The sequence below is a fragment of the Somniosus microcephalus genome, chromosome 26, assembly GCF_052327205.1.
Source record: "Somniosus microcephalus isolate GS21.2 chromosome 26, FLI_Smic_1.0, whole genome shotgun sequence".
NCBI lineage: Eukaryota > Metazoa > Chordata > Chondrichthyes > Squaliformes > Somniosidae > Somniosus > Somniosus microcephalus.
This window is the reverse complement of record NC_141012.1, coordinates 9,635,732-9,654,828: the sequence shown is the minus strand read 5'-3', so window position 1 is coordinate 9,654,828 and position 19,097 is coordinate 9,635,732. Positions and strand designations below refer to the sequence as shown.

General features: G+C 44.6%; 1 pseudogene; it reads right to left on the bottom strand.

The window, feature by feature from the left end:
* Window positions 1–427: 427 nt before the first annotated feature.
* Window positions 428–10,367, bottom strand: LOC147100275 (E3 ubiquitin/ISG15 ligase TRIM25-like; annotated as a pseudogene).
* Window positions 10,368–19,097: the final 8,730 nt, after the last annotated feature.

Below are 19,097 nucleotides of genomic sequence, written 5' to 3'. Positions count from 1 at the left end.
TTTAACAGCTCGTCTCAGCAGCTTTTTAGTTAGCTGTGAAATTTTTTTTTTTTTTTTTTTAAATTGAATTTATTTATTTTTTAATAAATCTGTAGCAAGTAGCATATAACCCATTTTTTGACATCCCTCCTCAACAATCCTAGTCTAAAAATATTTTGTTTTTAAAAAGAGCAAGTTTTACGATTCAGCTTACCCGGTGAAGAGCTTCACGTGATGGGAGTGCATTTAAAAATTTTTTAAAAAATCAGGAATCTGGGCACCGAGCAACGTTCCCTTTAAGCCAACGGTCGGGAGCTCCTGCGCAGCCAGCTCACTGGCTATTAAATGCAAAAACCGCACGTGCGAGATTTTTTGAATGGACCACGCAGCCAGTCAAAGGTGCCGCACGCGCGACCCCCCCACCCCCCCGAAAAAAAGTTAGCGGGAACATTGGTACTGTGGGATTGTAAGGTAAGATGGGTGCAAGTGTGGAGAGGGGAGTATGTGAGGTAAGTGGAAAGTGTTAGTAACAGTTTACTTACCTTTGTTTCTTCCTGCAGGCTTCAAGAGTTGGGGATGCGGAGAGTCTTGCACCTCCGCAGTAGAGATGACAGATGGCCGCTGCATTCTCCAATGCAACAACCATCTAATTTCTGCTAAATAAAGAGGTTTGATGAGTCTTGAATTCAAGAACTCAAACTTCAGAGAATGTCAGTGTTTGACAACTTCACATTTTCTCCATTAAAACTAACAGAGGGGGGAAATCATTTGGGCCACAAATTGGAGCTCCTGATATGCTCAGCTGTTACCCAAAGCTTTATGCCAGAAGTGCTAGATCGTAAATTTTACTCTTAAATTCCAAACATTCTAAGTTGCAATTTTTCATTCGTGCATTCTACCATGGAGTTTCCAAAACCAATGTGTTATTAATCACTGGGTCCATAAGCAAGCAGGCAGGATAGACAGGCTCTTTAAATACAACATCATATTTATGTAGCAGAGTTTCACTATCAGCGGCTGACTAAAACGATACAGAACCACCATCAAAATCGAGACATACCCTGACAGTTTCAGGGATCACCCACGCTAACTGCTGTTGTGTTCCGTTGTGCCAAGCCAAGAGGCTGTTGTTGTTGCACTCTATACACCAAGATTTTTCACTGTTCTTCAGGTTATCCGATATCCTGATGCTTTTGTACGCAATCCCAATGGCCCAGCCAGGATGGCCCTTGGTGCCGATGTCCCAGTAATGACAGCCACTGGCGAACTTCTGCGAGCACAGCACTTGCAAGTAACCTGTAAATCTCTCAGGATTGTTGTCATAGGACTGTGCACAAGCAGAACGGACCACCTGCCGGTTTCCTGCTGACAAAATGGCACATCTGTGTGCTGTCTTTGGGTCAAAGGTGAGCTCGCAGGCTTCTGGAATCAAAAGAAAATAGTTTGAGAAAAGGTGGTACGATGAGAATGATATTACCCGAACCCATCCACTCCTCATCCCCAGAACATAGGGATTGCTAGATGAAAAAAGACCAAGATCCATCTACTTTGCCGTCTGCCATCCTGGTAAAGAAAGAACTTGCAGTTATACATACACACAAACAGTACCTTTCCCAATCTCAGGTTGTCCCAAAGCATTATACAGCCAATGAAATACCTCTGAAGGGCAGTCACTGCTGTAATATAGGAAACACAGCAGCCAATTTCCACACAAGCCATGTGATAATGACCAGATAATGTTTTAGTGATGTTGGTTGAGTGATAAATACTGACCAAGACTCGAGGAGAATTCCCCTAATCTTTGAAATAATACCATGAGGCTTTCTACGTCCACCAGAGGAGGGCAGACGGGGCCCTCGGTTTAACGTCTCATCCGAGAGACAGCACCTCCAACAGTGCAGCACTCGCTCAGCACTGCACTGGAGTGTCAGCCTAGATTATGTGCTCAAGTTTTTGGAGTGGGATTTGAACCATGAACCTTCTGTCTCAAAGACAAGAGTGCCAACACTGACCCACAGCAAACACCTCATTGTTTAATTGTTGTGGATGGTTGGATTCCAGCTTGGGAGAGACGGATTCATTTTAGGCTGCTGAAGACCAGCTTCCTCAGTAAAAGTATTAAAACCAACATTCTACGCTGTATTGAGTAAAAGGAAATAAAAATTCTCACCTCCATATTTGACTATTTCCTGCCAAAATTTGTCCAGCTGAGACTTGAGTTTTGAGATTTGCTTTAAAGCAGAGTTACACCTAATCTGTAGTCCTCTGCTGTACACTTCCACAGCTTCTCCTGGGGAAGGAAGACTTGTGACTTGATTGAGACTCGATGCAGCGGCCTGAATGAGTAAGGCAGTCAATAAATGGAAATGATTAAAAAAAGAGAATTCTAAAGTTTTAGCTTTTGTTTTAATTAATGTGCAGGGTCCAAGACCACCCTCTGCCTCCCTCATTTCGCCCCACCCCCAATTCTAGCCGCACAAATCTTGGTTTCCAAATGGATGGGAAATCCTTTGGGGCCTATGGGCTTCTACAGTGGATTTCCTGAAATAGGATCCCAACGTGTGAAGCTCCCTCCAGGAGTGTAAGTTTGTCACAACTGGCCTATAATATTCTCCTCATAAATGATCGATCCCCTGTCTTTCACACCTTGCTTCTGATTGACCAGCTCCCAGTTCTTCAGAGAGTGAGGCAGCTGGAGACACTAGATCCACCCACAGGACCTCCCTAGGACTAGACAGACTAGATGCAGGAAGGATGTTCCCGATGGCGGGGGAGTCCAGAACCAGGGGTCACAGTCTAAGGATAAGGGGTAGGCCATTTAGGACAGAAATGAGGAGGAATTTCTTCACCCAGAGTGGTGAACCTGTGGAATTCTCTACCACAGAAGGCAGTTGAGGCCAATTCATTAAATATACTCAAGAAGGAATGGATATATTTCTTAAGGCTAAAGGGATCAAGGGATATGGGGAGAAGGCAGGGACAGGGTACTGAGTTTGGATGATCAGCCATAATCTCATTGAATGGCTGAGCAGGCTCGAGGGGCCAAATGGCCTACTCCTGTTTCCATGTTTCTCATCCTGCTCACTCCCCTTGAAGATGACGCCACAGCTACTGTGTGTGCAATTTGCCAAACTGAAGCCAAGGCCAGACAACCGCAAGGACCACTTAAGTGTACCTTAATGGATACCCAGGCACAGAATACAGAATTCACACACCACGAGGATCAGACACATTCCCCACTGGACTGCCAGCATGGGATTCTGTCCTGGACAGCCAGCAATTCGAAGCATACCCACTCCCTGGACCAAAGATGAACAATCACTGCCTGATTGTTACAGGATTCCCTTTCCTCCCCCAGGGCACTGGAATCTAGACAGATTCCAGATCAGATCTCACTCACGGACCACTTGACATCAGATGTCCGCCTCAAGACCAGCAGTGAAAACATGCACACGCCTTCATTAAAACATGAAAATAAAGGAGGGTCACCTTTGCTATGAATCTACCTTTGCTATGGATCTACCAACACCTTATATAATACTTATGCAGGACGAGCCAATGTTTTCACAGGACAAGACAGGATTTTAAGCAAGTGCCCCATTAACTGCCCAGAAGTTATGAAAGTACACAGCTATAGTAGAGATTTTTTTTTTTTTTTTTTTAAAAAGAGAGTGGAACAACATATGAAAAAAGTACAGAGAAACACAATCTAACCTGTCCCATGCAGACATGATTCAGTTCCCCAACCCTCCCAACACACAACCTCCTGAGGTCAATGACTTCTGAAAATACCTCTTAGCATCTAATCTAACTCCATGTTTTAGTATTTTATACTGGCATCTTACTTCGCTCATCCTGATCTAGCGGAAATAACCAATCCATCTGAACAGAATCAATTTTGATCATCATTGCAAAGGCCTCATCACACCAGAAGTCTACACTTCTGCAATGAAAAAAAGACAAAGCTCCCATTGCCCATCACGATAACAAAGAGCCCCAAGCCCAAGTATCATTCTGGTTGCCCTCCTCTGGACCTTCTCCAAAGGCCTCAATATGGATCCACATTTTACTTCCTATGCAATATGCTTCTCGCTCAAATCTTAATCTGAAGTTAGTAAATCAATGTAAGACACTTTGGCAAACAAGCACATCTTAGCCTGAGACAACTTCATTGTCAGTCGAGGTATGTTTTACCTTCATAAACCTCCACTGGTCCATCTCCTTTGCCAAAGGTTTGATCTGACTTTTGGTCTTGTTGAGTTCTTCAATTTGCTCATGAAGTTGTCTTGAAGCTGCTTCAATCTTTGTCTCAACTTCGAGATACTCTTCATCTATTAGCTTACTCATAGACTCTTCTTTTATTACAAGAAGCTTTTTGACCTCCTTAAACTTCTCGCCTATCAAAATCTTCATCTTGATTGCCATTTCCTGGATTTCATCAAATAAAAGTAAATCATATTTTCTGTTGACTATTAATTACAAAGATAACTGGAAAAAGAAAGCAAAATGGGTTTTTATATATCAACTGGGGGAAAGACCAACAGCAGTTGTTTTGCTTTATGTATAATTTTTGCTTTGCTTACAGATGCTGTCAGGGGAGCATGTTGCCAATGCAGGGTACCAGAGCATCGGGACGTAGGTCCCTCCCCAGGAATTCACATACAACAAACGCCCAATTCAGTGCTGCCACCAGAGGCAGCTGGTGACCGAATACCAGGCACAACGCTGCAGGGAAACTTGTCCAAGGCTGCCCTTGGAAACCAGCTTGGTGACTGATTGAAAAGCTGCATGGGTGCACACTTGGCAGCAGAATACGAGAGGGAATCACAGAGCTTAGGGCCGAGACAGTGGACGTCACGGCCACCAATGGTGGGGCGAAGTAAGTCGTGCTTCATTACATCCTCAGTGACATGAATCAGTCATTCATGAAAGAAAGACTTATGAAATAATACTGAGCGGCCTACGGGTGGCGCTGTCCAGGGAGAGTATAAATACTCGGGCATGGGCCCAGCTTGCGCAGGACATTCTTAACAGGAACTAGTGAAGGACACAACTAGACCTCCATGTTGTAAAACAGTTGATTAAAGCTTTGTTTAACGCTTAGACCAAGTGCCTAGTAGTTTTCTTACATCACTCAGGATTTCACAAAGCATTCCACAGCCAATGAACTACTTCAGGGCCACTGCGGTTATTAATTGGTACTTAGTGGCTCAGGTTGGCAGTCCCTAGAGAACCAAGAGGAGGAGGGGGAATGAGGCAATTAGATATTGTTCAGTTTCTGGTCGAGTGGCCTGGTACTATAAACATGCAAAATGAAAAACTATCTGGGCAATCAAGCTCATCCCATCTGGACATGCTGCAGCCTATGCTCATCATTCACCATCCTCCTGCCCAGTCAGGCAATCTCCTGGGAGAGGCAAAAAAGAAAAAATATATATACTTTGGCCAATTTAGGAAAAAACTGGGAAATTCCTCACTGACCCCCAAAGGCAATCAAGCTAGGCTCCTGGAGCCTGCAGTTATGGAGATCAATAATCCCGACTACTCTGCATCCATTTTCTATCAGTTGGCTTGTCCTCCACTCAGAACTCATCAGATCCTTTTTCACTCTATGGCGCAGTATGACAGGAAAACTTCATGTTGATCAGAGCAAGTTTGCCATCAGTTTTTTTTTTTTTTTTAAACTGACGCAATATTTTCTGTTATAGGACATTTACGGGGAACCACCCCAGCTTGTCAGCCTGACCTAGATTGCCAACTCCAAATTAGACACCATCTCCCAGACTCAAACACCCTGGTACAGGTTGACTGTCCATGTTCTATCTTCACAGATCCAACTCCATGACCAAAGAACACAGTAAACCCCGAGGGCACTGAACATTAAAAAAAAACACTTGGAGCGGAGACCTAGACCACCAGGCAATGGAGGTAAAATTCAGGAAAGGCAAGGAGACAAACCTCACAACCAACAGGTTGTAAAATGTATGAAGGCACTAGATACATACTGCACCCCACAGAAAATGCAAATTCCACCCTTCAAGAGCTTGCCATTGCAGGGGTTGCCGTTTCTGCTACTTATTTCCTCGGCATGTCCCCACAGCCAACTAGTCTGGATTGGAATGCAAAGAAACAGTTGCCTTGTAAGCGTAGTGCAATCAGATAGCACCATAATATAATTTCTGTAACTTTATTAAGAAACCAGATTACGCAGGTCTATACTTACTTTGACAGAATGGTGTTCATTTGCCAGAGCATCAAGTTTCCCTTCTGAGACTTTTATTTCTTCAGCTAGCTCTCCAAGAATCCTTTGAAGATCCAGCTTTAAAAAAAATTGTGAAATGCAACAGTTATCTTAATTGATTGCTCACATTTCCGTGGTTCAGTTTCTAAGCTATCTCATCTACTTTCTCTCCTATTCGATAGGGTAGACAGAGAAACGACTTCCTCTGGCGGGGGAAATGAAAGAACAAAAGGGATATAATCTTAAAAGTTAGAGCTAGGCAATTCAGGGGCAAAAACCAGAAAACTTTTTTCACATACAAGGTAACAGCAATCTGGAACTCTCCCCAAAAAGGCTGTGGAAGCTGGAACAATTGGAGCTTTCAAAATTGAGATTGAGTGATAGATTTTTGTTAGGCAAGAGTATCAAGTGATATGGAGCAAGAGCAGGTAAATAGAGTTGATCAGTACAGATCAGCCATGATCTAACTGAATATCAGGAGCAGGCTCGAGGGGCTGAATGGCCTACTCCTGTTCCCTTCTGTACCTATAGCGCCTTCCATGACCTCAGGACGTCCCAGAGCGCTTTACAGTCAGTGAAGTACTTTTTTGAAGAGTAGTCACTGTTGTAATGTAGGAAATGCGGCAGCCAATATGCGCACAGCAAGCTCCCACAAATAGCAGTGAGATAAATGACCAGAAAACCTGTTTTAGTGATGTTGATTGAGGGATAAATATTGGCCAGGACACTGGGGAGAACTCCCCTGCTCTTCTTGAAACAACACTGTGGGATCTTTTACATCCACCTGTGAAGGCTGCCTCAGTTCAACATCTCATTGGAAAAATGGCACCCGACAGTGCAGCACTCGAGTCTCAGCCTACATTTTGTGCTCAAGTCTCAAGTGGGACCGAAACCCAAGACCTTCTGACTCAAGAGAGAAGAATACCACACTTTAGGAACCATGTCAAGGCTTTGGAGAGGATGCAGAGATTTACTAGAATGGTATTGGGGATGGGGGACTTAAATTATGTGGCGACACTAGAGAAGCTGGGATTGGTCTCCTTAAAGTAGAGAAGAGGAGGGGATTGAATAAGGTTAAGGAGGAGATTTAATAGAGTTGTTCAAAATTATGAAGGGATTTCATAAAGTAAATACAGAGAAACTGTTTCCACTGCCAGGAGGGTTGATAACTAGAGGACACAGATTTAAGGTAATTGGTAATAAAAAGAGATGAGGAGAAATTTGTTTCTGCAGCAAGTGAATCTGGAAGGCACTGACTGAAAGGGCAGTGGAAGCGGATTCAATAACTTTCAAAAGGGATTGGAAATATACTTGAAAAGAAAAAAGTTGCAGGGTTATGGGGAAGAGCAGGGGGGAGTTAGTAGGTTGTGGGTTCAAGTCCCACTCCAGAGACTGGAGCACATAATCTACTGCACGATCAGAAGCGCTGTGTTTCCAATGAGACGTTAAACCGAGACCCCGTCTGCCTACTCGGTTGGACGAAAAAGATCCTGTAGCGCTATTTCGAAGAGCAGGGGAGTTCTCCTAGTGTCCTGGCCAATATTTATCCCTCAGGTCGACATCACTAAAGATTATCTGATCATTATTACATTGCTGTTTGATCTTGCTGTGCGAAATTGGCTGCCACATTTCCTACATTACAACAGTAACTACACATCAAGTACTTCATTGGCTGTAAAGCACTTTGGGACATCCGAATGTTGTGAAAGGCACTATAGACTGACAAGTCTTTTACACTAGACCTTGACCAATGCTACTCCAGCAGCAGCTGGGAGATGGTGGCGTGTGATTGTCAGAGACTCTTGATTTTATTTATTTTTTTTAATTTTTTTTTTAAGCCTTGCACCTTTGTGTACGCTGTCCTAATGCCAGAACAAAGACAGAGGATGCATCATGAGGGAACTGGATTAGGCCATTCAGCCCCTTGAGCCTGTCCACCATTCAATGAGATCATGGTTGATCTGTGTCCCAACTCCACATACCCACTTTTGCCCCATATCCCTCAATACCTTTGGCTAACAAAAATCTATCAATCTCAGTGTTGGTGAAAAATAGATTCACTTGAGTCTGTCTTAAAGTAAAAGTACAGAGTTTATTAACAGAACGTTCTGGGAGAAGAACCATAGACCCTGCGGTCTAGTGATAAGCTTCTCACCGTTCAGCGGTATCAAAACTTTTATATAGGCAAAACAGGACACACAAATGTGTTCACCCAATCATGTTCCCCCAGCAACAATTCTCTTGTCCTCATCCGATCACAGTCCCCCAGCAACAAGGTATTGAAACTTATTTTATACATTATAGCAAAATATTACACAGGTGTCTTCAACCAATCACACTCCCCCAGCAACAACTCCCCTGTCCTCACAGGAATGATATGGAACCTTCTAGAACTTTGGCTGGTTTTTAGTAGTTAATTACAAAATGGGCAGTTTTGCAGCTACCAATTACTGTAACTCATCGATACACACAATTTTGATTCATCTACTTTGCATTATAGAATAGTAGAATTACATTAATACATCCAAAGGGCTTCCAGCAAATAGTTTGCAGAAGGCTGCACCACTGAATAATTGTGAAATATTTAGTGTTTCCCACATTCAATAACTGTTTAACAATAATGTCAAGCACAATGGTTTTAATGGGAGCAGACACAAACAAACAGTTAATTCCTGCCCCGTCTTAAGTGGAGTTTGTTTTGTCTTGTGCCATTGTTTCTTATTTACAAGTTCACTTCTGACAATACATTCTTTAACTTTCACCCTAACATCAGGTTTAAAATTAACAATTGACCTAGCATCAATTACCATTTACAGAAGAGATTTCCATTATTCTACCAGCCTTTGCATGCAGAAGTATTTACTAACTTCACTGATGAAAGATTTGGCTATAATGTTTAGGCTATGTCCCTTTATCCCAGATTTCCCCAATCAGCAGAAATAGTTTCTCTCCATCTACCCTGTTTCCCTTGAAAACTTCAATCAAATCAGCCCTTAATAGAAACATAGAAGATAGGAGCAGGAGTAGGCCATTTGGCCCCTCGAGCCTGCTCCGCCATTCAATGAGATCATGGTTGATCATCCAAATTCAGTACCCTGTCCCTGCTTTCTCCCCATAGCCTTAAGAAATATATCCAACTTCTTTAATATATTTAATGAATTGGCCTCCACTGCCTTCTGTGGTAGAGAATTCCACAGGTTCACTACTCTCTGGGTGAAGAAATTCCTCCTCATCTCAGTCCTAAATGGCTTACCCCTTATCTTTAGACTGTGACCCCTGGTTCTGGACTCCCCCACCATCAGGAACATCCTTCCTGCATCTAGTCTGTCTAGTCCTGTTAGAATTTTATAAGTTGCAATGAGATCCCCTCTCATACTTCTAAACTCCAGTGAATATAAGCCTAATCTTTTAAATTCCAGGAAATACAAGCAGAGTTTGCGAATTTGCTCCTTGTAATTTAACCCTTGCAGTCCAGGGAGCTCAATAGGGAGCTCTTCTGTGCTGCAGAATAGTTTGGCCAAAACATGCCAGTTTTTTTTAAATTGGGGAGGTACAATTACACAGCTCTGAAAATGGTCTTACTTTTTTCACTTTGCACTGTTCCTCCAGTGAAGTAGTTTTGCAACATTTATGCAATATTTTACAAGAATCACATACAAAAATGGAGTGATTTGTACAGAACACATTCTGGATCTTTTTGTGTTCTTTGCATTTCCAATCTTGCAGGTCTTTGATTGGACTGGTCACTTCATGATCCTGGTAAGCGGCATTCCGAGTGAGGCCGGAGATGTTGGGGACAGTAGGAGGCCATGCAGGTCAAACAAGTCTTTTCAGCCTTGTGAATTGTTTCACAACACGAGTCACAAGGAACATCATCACGATCGCCTGAAAATACATCTGGCTCTTTGGTGAGCTGGTCGACAAGATTACTCAAAAGCGTGTTTTTCTTTAGCAAGGGCTTCTCGGCGTAGCTCTGCCTGCACTGTGGGCACTGGATGCTCTGATTGAGTTTTCCAGCTTCGCTCCATATCTCCTCAATGCACCTGGAGCAGAAATTATGCCCACAGTTTGTAGTCACAGGATCGCTCAGCAACTCCAGACAAATAGGACAGGCCAGTTTCTCCTCCGAGCAGCGTGAAGCAGCCATTCTCCAGTGTCCAAACACCCAGCAACGTGGCTGCTCCAAAATAGACTGCAAAGTCAAAGTCAAAGTCAAAGTGAAACTGAACTCCTCAAACAAACGTGGCAAGCAGACTTTTAGCCGCCAAGCTAGTCCCCTAACACGCTCTGGCGCCCTCAGCAAAGGACAGCTTTGAGCGGAAAACGAAACCTTTATTTGGAATTAACATACAATTAAACCAATAAGCACTGCGTGTGGCAAAGCCAATCACGCAGCCAGTAAGGCCATTAATTGGTCCAGGCAGCGGGCGGTCGAGGGGGTCGTCCGGCCAGATTGCCTCCCTCTCTTCCGTGGCCATGTTCGCGCCCAGGTGGCCCTAGAGCTGGAGCACGCGGTGTCCGCCGGCGCGCTAGATCACTTTCGTGACCGGTGGGCGCCGCGGGGACTGGAGTGCATAATTGGGCTGGAGAACCAAATTTTAATTTGATTATTAAGGTTTATTTGAAGTTTTATTGGTTTATTACAGTTTTATTGGTTTATTTACAGTTTTAATGGTTTATTTACAGTTTTTATCTGTCTAAATTTATGGTTTCACCAAAAGAGGATCATGCAGCCAGTTTACAGCACAATTGTTCGGGTTGTGCAAACGGGGGGGGGGGGGGGGGGAAAGTTCCCCTCTCTGCACTCTTGTGCCAATAAATAAACTGTAACTTAACTCAAAACATTAAAGGAAACTTAATAAATTAAATTAAAATTCTGCATTGGGTGCTCTTTTGCTTGAACCAAACATAAACAAATAGACTGTAACTAATTAAACTTTAAATAAACCTTAACAAATCAAATTAAAATTTGGTTGTCCAAATCAATTATGCACTCCAGTCCCCGCGGCGCCCACCGGTCGCGGAAGTACTCGAGCGAGCCGGCGGACACCGCATGCTCCATCTCCAGGGCCACCCGGGCGCGAACATGGCCGCGGAAGAGAGGGAGGCAATCTGGCTGGACGACCCCCTCGACCGCCCGCTGCCTGGACCTATTGATGGCTTTTTTAGCCAGGCCCAGGAGCAGACCCACAAGGAGGTCCTCCAACCTGCCCGCTCCCCTCCGCACCGGGTGACCGTAGATCAAGAGCGTGGGGCTGAAGTGCAACCAAAAATCGAGGAGCAGCCCCTTCAAATAATGGAAGAGGGGCTGCAACCTCTCACACTCCGTGTATATATGAAACACGGACTCCTCCAGGCCGCAGAAAAGACAGGCGGCCTGGGAGTCCGTGAACCTACTTAAAAATATATTGCACGGGACTGCTCCGTGCAACACCCTCCAGGCCAAGTCCCCAATAAAACAAGGGAAGACTCCCGCATAGAGAGCCCTCCATTGGGGACCTCCGCCTCCACTGGAAGGCAAGACGGCACGCCAAGGCGTGTCCGGACGGCAGGCGAAGATGGCAAAGTGGAGAGTGTGCAGGAGCAGCCCGTACAGGAAACACCTCCTGCATTGGGTGTCGCCAAATCACTTAAGCTTTCTTTATACAGGTGGTTCTGATTTCACTACAGCTGTGAATCCCCTTCTCCCCAGTGGGAGCAGAGCTGTTGCGAGGAGGGGCACCATTGATGTGAGATTCATGCTCAATAGAATAAATCAGGTCACACGTTCTCTTTAAAGATTTTTCCACTGCGGTGACTGTAACGCCAGCAGTAACATTGATTGACAGATCTGGCTGTGGAGCTGTGTTACATACTAAAATATGGGAGTCTCACTCTAAATGATAGCAAAATACTGCGGATTTTGGAAATCCAAAATAACAACAGAAAATGCTGCAAAAACTGCACTCTGCAGCCTTCCGGACTCAATATCGAGTTCAACAATTTCAGATCATAACCTCGGCCCCTATTTCATTTTTTCTTGTAATTTTTCCACTCCTTTCCCCCCCCTTTCCTTTTGTTTCGCTCTCACACCTGGCAGCTATCCCTTGCCCTGCCAGTACACTTTACACCCAATCTCAGCCTATTACCATCTCGTCTAGCTTCTAACACCTTTTATTGTCTCTTTTTTACTTCTTTTGTTTCTTTTATTCTTTTGTCCAATCGCAGCCCTGCCTCCGATCTATCTTTTCTTTCCAGTTTTGAAGAAGGGAGGGGGGAAAGAAAGGGATGGGAGGGAGGGGAGAGAGAAAGGGATGGGAGGGAGGGGGGAGAGAAAGGGCTGGGAGGGAGGGAGGGAGAGGGAAAGGGATGGGAGGGAAAGACAGGAGAAAGAGGAGGGATGGAGAAAGGAGAGGGTGAGAGAGAGACTGAGATAAATAGAAGAGGAAGAGTAGATAAGTATTAAGAGAAAAAGAATAATGCCAGGTTTTTGCTGCATGACAGTATTTAATGGGGCCTCAGTGACGCTGGCAATAAAAACTCACATTATCGTGAATTTGAAGAAAGCAGAGTTTAGTGGCCCTCAGATACACAGCAGTGTGATCTTCAATCATTGAAAACAACTGATGTTTTAGCTGCTTTTAATAATCAAAGCGTGAATGTTGTACAACAGATACCGGAGTGTGTTTGAATTAAGTCACCTGGCAGGGCTTTTGATTATCTATTTATAGCCAATGTCCATCCTTCCAGGGGTGAGAATACGTCATCCAGGTAATTTCTGAGAGGTGATTGGCTGAAAGCACTTCTTCCCGTGGTTACCAAGAGATATCACTCAGCCATTCTACTGATAAGTGAGGAATATTCTTCAGTTGGAACATTTGCAGCAATATGGTAATAGGACTTGGAGCTGAGATTGTGTCAGGGATGGCCCATTTCTGTGGCTTGGTGAGGGATGCACCTTGCCTGTTTTAACTATGTTTGTGTTTTTGGCATGAGGAGATGTCTCAGATATTGGCCGACTCTTGGCCGTACATCTCGCACTTGGGGTTTGCCTAATGATGACACCTCTGTTAGATTGTCCACTTCAGCGACCCCGCATTTTGAACAGAGGCTTCAACCACCACCTGCCAACGGGAACTCTCTTCCTATAGATCTCTGACTCACCACCTTCAAAGTAGCTATCTCTTCAATCATGTCTTTGGTTATCTCTAACTCTTCTTCTACCTCCTGCTGTCTGTCCATTTCCCCCTTTGTTGTGAAGGGTTTTACTATGTTAAAGACACAAGCTATTGTCATATGATATTTGAACTCTTCACTATGAAGAACAGTTGGCCTAAATAAGCCTTTAATCTTGGGTCACCTCAAAGTTTCCTCTTTTTCAAAGAAAACAAGCTCAATTTTCTTACGTTGACTCTATTTCTCTCTCCACGGATGTTGCCTGGCCTGCTGAAATTTTCCAGCATTTTCTGTTGTTATTTCTCAATTTTCTTAACTTTTCCTTGTAACTTAAATTCCTGGTACTCAGCATCATCTTTCATTGCTCATCTCTGTACATAGAAACATAGAAACATAGAAGATAGGAGCAGGAGTAGGCCATTCGGCCCCTCGAGCCTGCTCCGTCATTCAATGAGATCATGGCTGATCATCCAAATTCAGTACCCTGTCCCTGTCTTCTCCCCATATCCCTTGATCCCTTTAGCCTTAAGAAATATATCTAACTCCTTCTTGAATATATTTAATGAATTGGCCTCAACTGCTTTCTGTGGTAGAGAATTCCACAGGTTCACCACTCCCTGGGTAAAGAAATTCCTCCTCATCTCAGTCCTAAATGGCTTACCCCTTATCTTTAGACTGTGACCCCTGGTTCTGGACTCCCCCGCCATCGAGAACATCCTTCCTGCATCTAGTCTGTCTAGTCCTGTTAGAATTTTATAAGTACACTGTCAAGGCGAGACTATCTGTGATGGCATCAGAGTGAAAACGACAGGTTATTCGGGTACATCTCCCTGCCTGTTGATGGGCAAGTGTTCCCTCAACTGAAAGGCCATGATACCGTCAAACCCTTGTTTCTGTGAGGTCATCATTGAATCAGCCAAATATCACATTGTACGCAAGAACACCGTATAATGAGGTCCCTATTCATTTCATTGCCGGCACTTTATTGAATTGTAATAAGCTGGTGATGAGTTCAGGGTTGCTGTTTTGGGTGTCGTAAATAATTTAAATCAAGAGGTTTTTTTTAATAAAAAGGAGAACCAGGCAAGACAGACTGACTCCATCAATTATTGTAACTGTGAATGTTATGTACACTCCACAGAATGCAAATTGAAAACTTGAGACGAAGTCAAACAGCCACAAATTATTCTTTGCTTTGATTGCTTTTCACCTGGTTGACAGACATCGAAAGGCTCAAAAATGACCTGTTTTCAAGCCAAAAGACTAATTGGGAGCATTTTTAACCCTACCCGCTCAGCAGAAACCTGGCGGGCGGGTGGGCGGTTAAAATCGCCCTGGGCTCTTACCTGTCCGAAAGCCGCCACGATCACAACATCTGCAATTTTAACCTGCTCTCCTGAGCAGTCGGCAAGGACAGGCGCCCGGAGCCAACAGGGGTCCTTCTTTACATCGGCATGTTGCAGCCCGATGACATCATTGAGACCCGACTGTAATTTTAACTCAGGCCTGAGCGGGGAATCCACCTGGAGTTAAAATCGGGGCCAACATTTGTTTCCAGGCCCCATCAAGTAGATGAGAGCAGTCGTTCACAAGTCGCTGCAATCTAATTACCACATCGTAGACCGTGTTATTGCACGAAACAACTTGTTTTTCTTAACGGAGCCCAAAGCACAATAGTTTCTGGTAAAGACAGTAAAATGTCCCATTTTGTTTGAAAAAGAAAGACTTGCATTTATACAGTGCCTTGCACAACCTCAGGATGTCCCAAAGTGCTTTACAGCCAATGGTGTACTTTTGATGTGTAGTTAGTGTTGTTATGTAGGAAATGCGGCAGCCAATTTGCGCACAGCAAGCTCCCACAAACAGCAATGTGATAATGATCAGATAATCTGTTTTAGCGATGTTGATTTAGGGATAAATATTGGCCCCAGAACACCGGGAATAAGTCTCCCTCCTCTTCTTCGAAATAGGTGAGTTTCATTCCTTCTCTGATCTACTCCTATCCTCACCTAACACCTGTGCCACCTAGGACAACACTAATAAGGTGGCACAGTAAATGGTGTAGATGGCAGCAGAAAGTTGCAAAGGGACACTGATAGATTAAGGGAGTGGCCAAAACTGTGGCAGATAGTTCAAGGTGGAAAAGTCACAAAGACCATCTACTTCCACCTTTGGAACATAGCCTGCCTCTGCCCCTACCTCAGCACGACAGACATTGAAACCCTCATCCATGCCTTGGTCATCTCCAACCTCGATTACTGAAGTGCCAGTCTAGATTATCCAGTCAAGTCGCGAATGGTGCAGGGAGGTGATCTTCATCATTAGTCTGAATCAGGTGAGCGAGACCTTCGTTGCGCTTTCCCAAAAGAGTTGGCGAGGGGCTTTTGCCATTTCTGTGGCTGGGCCTCATTTACATTAATTCAGCGTGCTTATAATGCAAAATGTTGTCACTGTGAGCAGTTCCCCAATCTGGAGGTGGGATATCTGGTAATGTGTCTCAAGGGAATGGTAGCGTAGTGGTTCTGTTACTGGTCTAGTAATCCAGAGGCATGGATTAATGATCCAGCGACATGAGTTCAAATCCCACCACTTTTAAATTCAATTAGATAAATCTGGAGTTAAAAAAAAATTGCTATCAGTAATGTTGACCATGAAACTACCAGATTGTCATAAAAACCTATCTGGTTCACTAATGTCCTTTAAGGAAGGAAATCCGCTGACCTTACCTGGTCTGGACTATATGTGACTCCAAACCCACAGCAATGTGTTTGACTCTTAACTGCCCTCTGAAATGGCCCAGCATGCCACTCAGTTGTTCAAGGGCAATTAGGGATGGGCAATAAATGCTGGCCTTGCCAGCGATGTTCACATGTAAACCAAAAAGAAAGATTTTTGAAGGGCCTGCAGCAGCACATTGATGCAGTCGGGTTGGTAGCATCGGAAGTGAAAGAGTGCACCAGTCGAGGTGGAGATAACATGAGAAAGTGCAGAAAAGATTTACAAGAATGGTTCCAGGGATGAGGGACTTCAGTTACGTGGATAGACTGGAGAAGCTGGGGTTGTTCTCCTTAGAGCAGAAAAGGTTGAGAGGAGATTCAATAGAGCTGTTCAAAATCACGAAGGGTCTAAACCGAGTAGATAGTGAGAAGCTGTTCTCATTGGCAGAAGGATCGAGAACCAGAGGACACAGATTTAAGGTGATTGGCAGAAAGATCCAAAGGCGACATGAGGAAAAACTTTTTTACGCAGCGAGTGGTTAGGATCTGGAATGCACTGCCTGAGAGGGTGGTGGAGGCAGACTCAATCGTTGGATAGGTACCTGAAGGAAAAAAATGTGCAGGGCTACGAGGAAAGGGCGGGGGAGGGGGTCTAGCTGAAGTGCTCGTGCAGAGAGCCGGCACGGGCTCGACGGGCCGAATGGCCTCCTTCCATGCTGTAACCATTCTATGATTCCATGATTCTATGAAGCACCTACAGCAGCAAGCCTTTAAGTCCAAAACTCAGAGGTGACTGCAAAAAACAGTGTGCCAAACCTTTTATCAGCTTTCCCTCACTGCAACTGAGGATCCCTTTAATGGCCTCCTCTTGACTTCTACCACCCATGTTTGGTGGGAGGGAGCAGGAGTTGGCGGTAATCCCTCCAGGCAGAGATGAAAATGGCGTTGGGTTTGTAACTACGTCATCTGACCTCCATTAACATATATTCCTGAGGCTCCCGCTTCTTTCCGGCAGGAGCTCTGGGCAACACGATCGAGGTCTGCCTGAAAATCAGAACAGGCGGGGAATGCAGTGCTTCCATTTCCCTTGCTATTCTGGTCCAGCTACTGCCTGGGGAGGGTGGGACATTAAAACCACCCCTAGAGGATCAATGTGGGACTAGAACACACAACCTTCTGACTTAGAGGTGAGAGTGCAACCAACAAACGCAAAGCCAATACACAATTGAGGAAGAGAGCTCCCACACAGCTCTGTGACTAAATGCACTACCTGATGTGTTACTGCGTCATATAGTCCAGGCGTGCTGTAGGTTTACTCCCGATGTGTTGAGTTAACTAATCTCAACTGGGGCAGCTAAAGTAGTGATACAAATAGCCCAATTGTTTCCTAATTAGCGAAGTGAAAGGTCAGCCAGGGTGCTTGCTCTCGATCACTATGAAGTGACCCGTGCTCGAAAGCACGTGTGTGTATGCGGACATTGGGTGAGGACAAGACTGACCCTGGCTGTGCTATCTCCATGATGGAATAGCCTTCTGACAATCACTGGCAGATGTGACCGTAACCACTTGGATGGATACAAAGATCGTTTAGAACAGGTGGCAGTCATTCGGCCTGTCTTGCCTGCCCTGGGAATGGCATCCGTGGAATTATATCCCACTCGGGGGTCACCACCTTCAGGAAAGGAGCGGAAAATTGGTGGAGGAAAAAACTGAAGAGCTGTACTCTGCTTCATCAAAAAAGTGCATTTCCATGCAATGGAGAAGCCTGCAAATAATTTGGGGAAATATATAGGTGTTTTTTTATAGACCCATATCTACAATCCCAACCAAATGGATGGCAATGGTTCAAAATACATCATGAGAGGAAGATTATTACTCTCCATAGAACGTTGCTTTTTAGGTTTGCTTCAGACCCAGGGGATGAGGGATGGGAGGCGGAGCGGGGCGGTGGAGCATATCATTAATGCCACCATAAGGGGCAAAATGCACTTGTGTTGGCATAAACCCCCTCATTTCCGCCAAGGGCAACAAAATAAAAGACCAATCCCAAAAACAACTGAAAGTCCATTCTTACAATGATGATGAAAGGATTAACTCAGCACCAGGGACACTAATGCTCGCTTCTTTTGAATCAGCAAATTTCCCTTCTCAGCAGGCATTGCTGCACTGAAGAGTAAGGGGAGTTTTGGCTGGTACAGTTGTTGCTTTACCGCATGTGCTCCTGCAGTCGGTAGTGATAATTAAAGTGCCAAAAATAAATTGAACCTGAGATTATAAATTTACAATGAGTGTGATAATTCAGAGGTGAGACAGCGTAGCAGTCTGTGTTATATAAATAGGCATCAGTCTGTAACAATTTGCACAGAAATAAGTCAAGAAATTAGCGCCTGACTTGCCATTAATATTCTCCTGAAAGGAGTTGAGCAATGCATTGAATTGCCCTTTAAGGCTGAGTTGTGTAGAGGGCTCTGTACACTCACCAGGCTTTCTTGGTCCCCCTATTTAATGCTTTGGAATTGCATCGTCCGTACGTTCTTTGAAAAGGGAGTCAGATCATTGCTTGGGGCGGGTATCCTTGCTGTCTGCCGTATAAAATGTGGGTACGTTCCCCGCTCCAGTTTAACTGCCACCCCCCACGGCCTGGTTTGCACCAGGTGGGAGGAGTTAAACTCCAGCCCAAAGTGTCAGCCTTGGCTCAGTGGTAGCACTTTGAACTCCGAGTCTGAGGGACATGGGTTCAAGCCCCACTCCATAAGCACACAGAGCCTGGAAATTTTGCCGTGCGGCGCCATTTTTTCGGGTGCTAAATGGTCTCCTAAGCGGGCAGGAAGCGCACACTCATTACGAGTCAGAACTGGGCCACCTGCCATATTGGTAAAGGCCCAAAAATATCGGCGTTCAGTGGCCTCGCCTGAAACAGGCGTTAGAATCTTTACATATGCGAATGAAGAATGGGTGATTAGTGTCACGCTACATCCCCTTGGTACAGATACTGATGTTTAAGT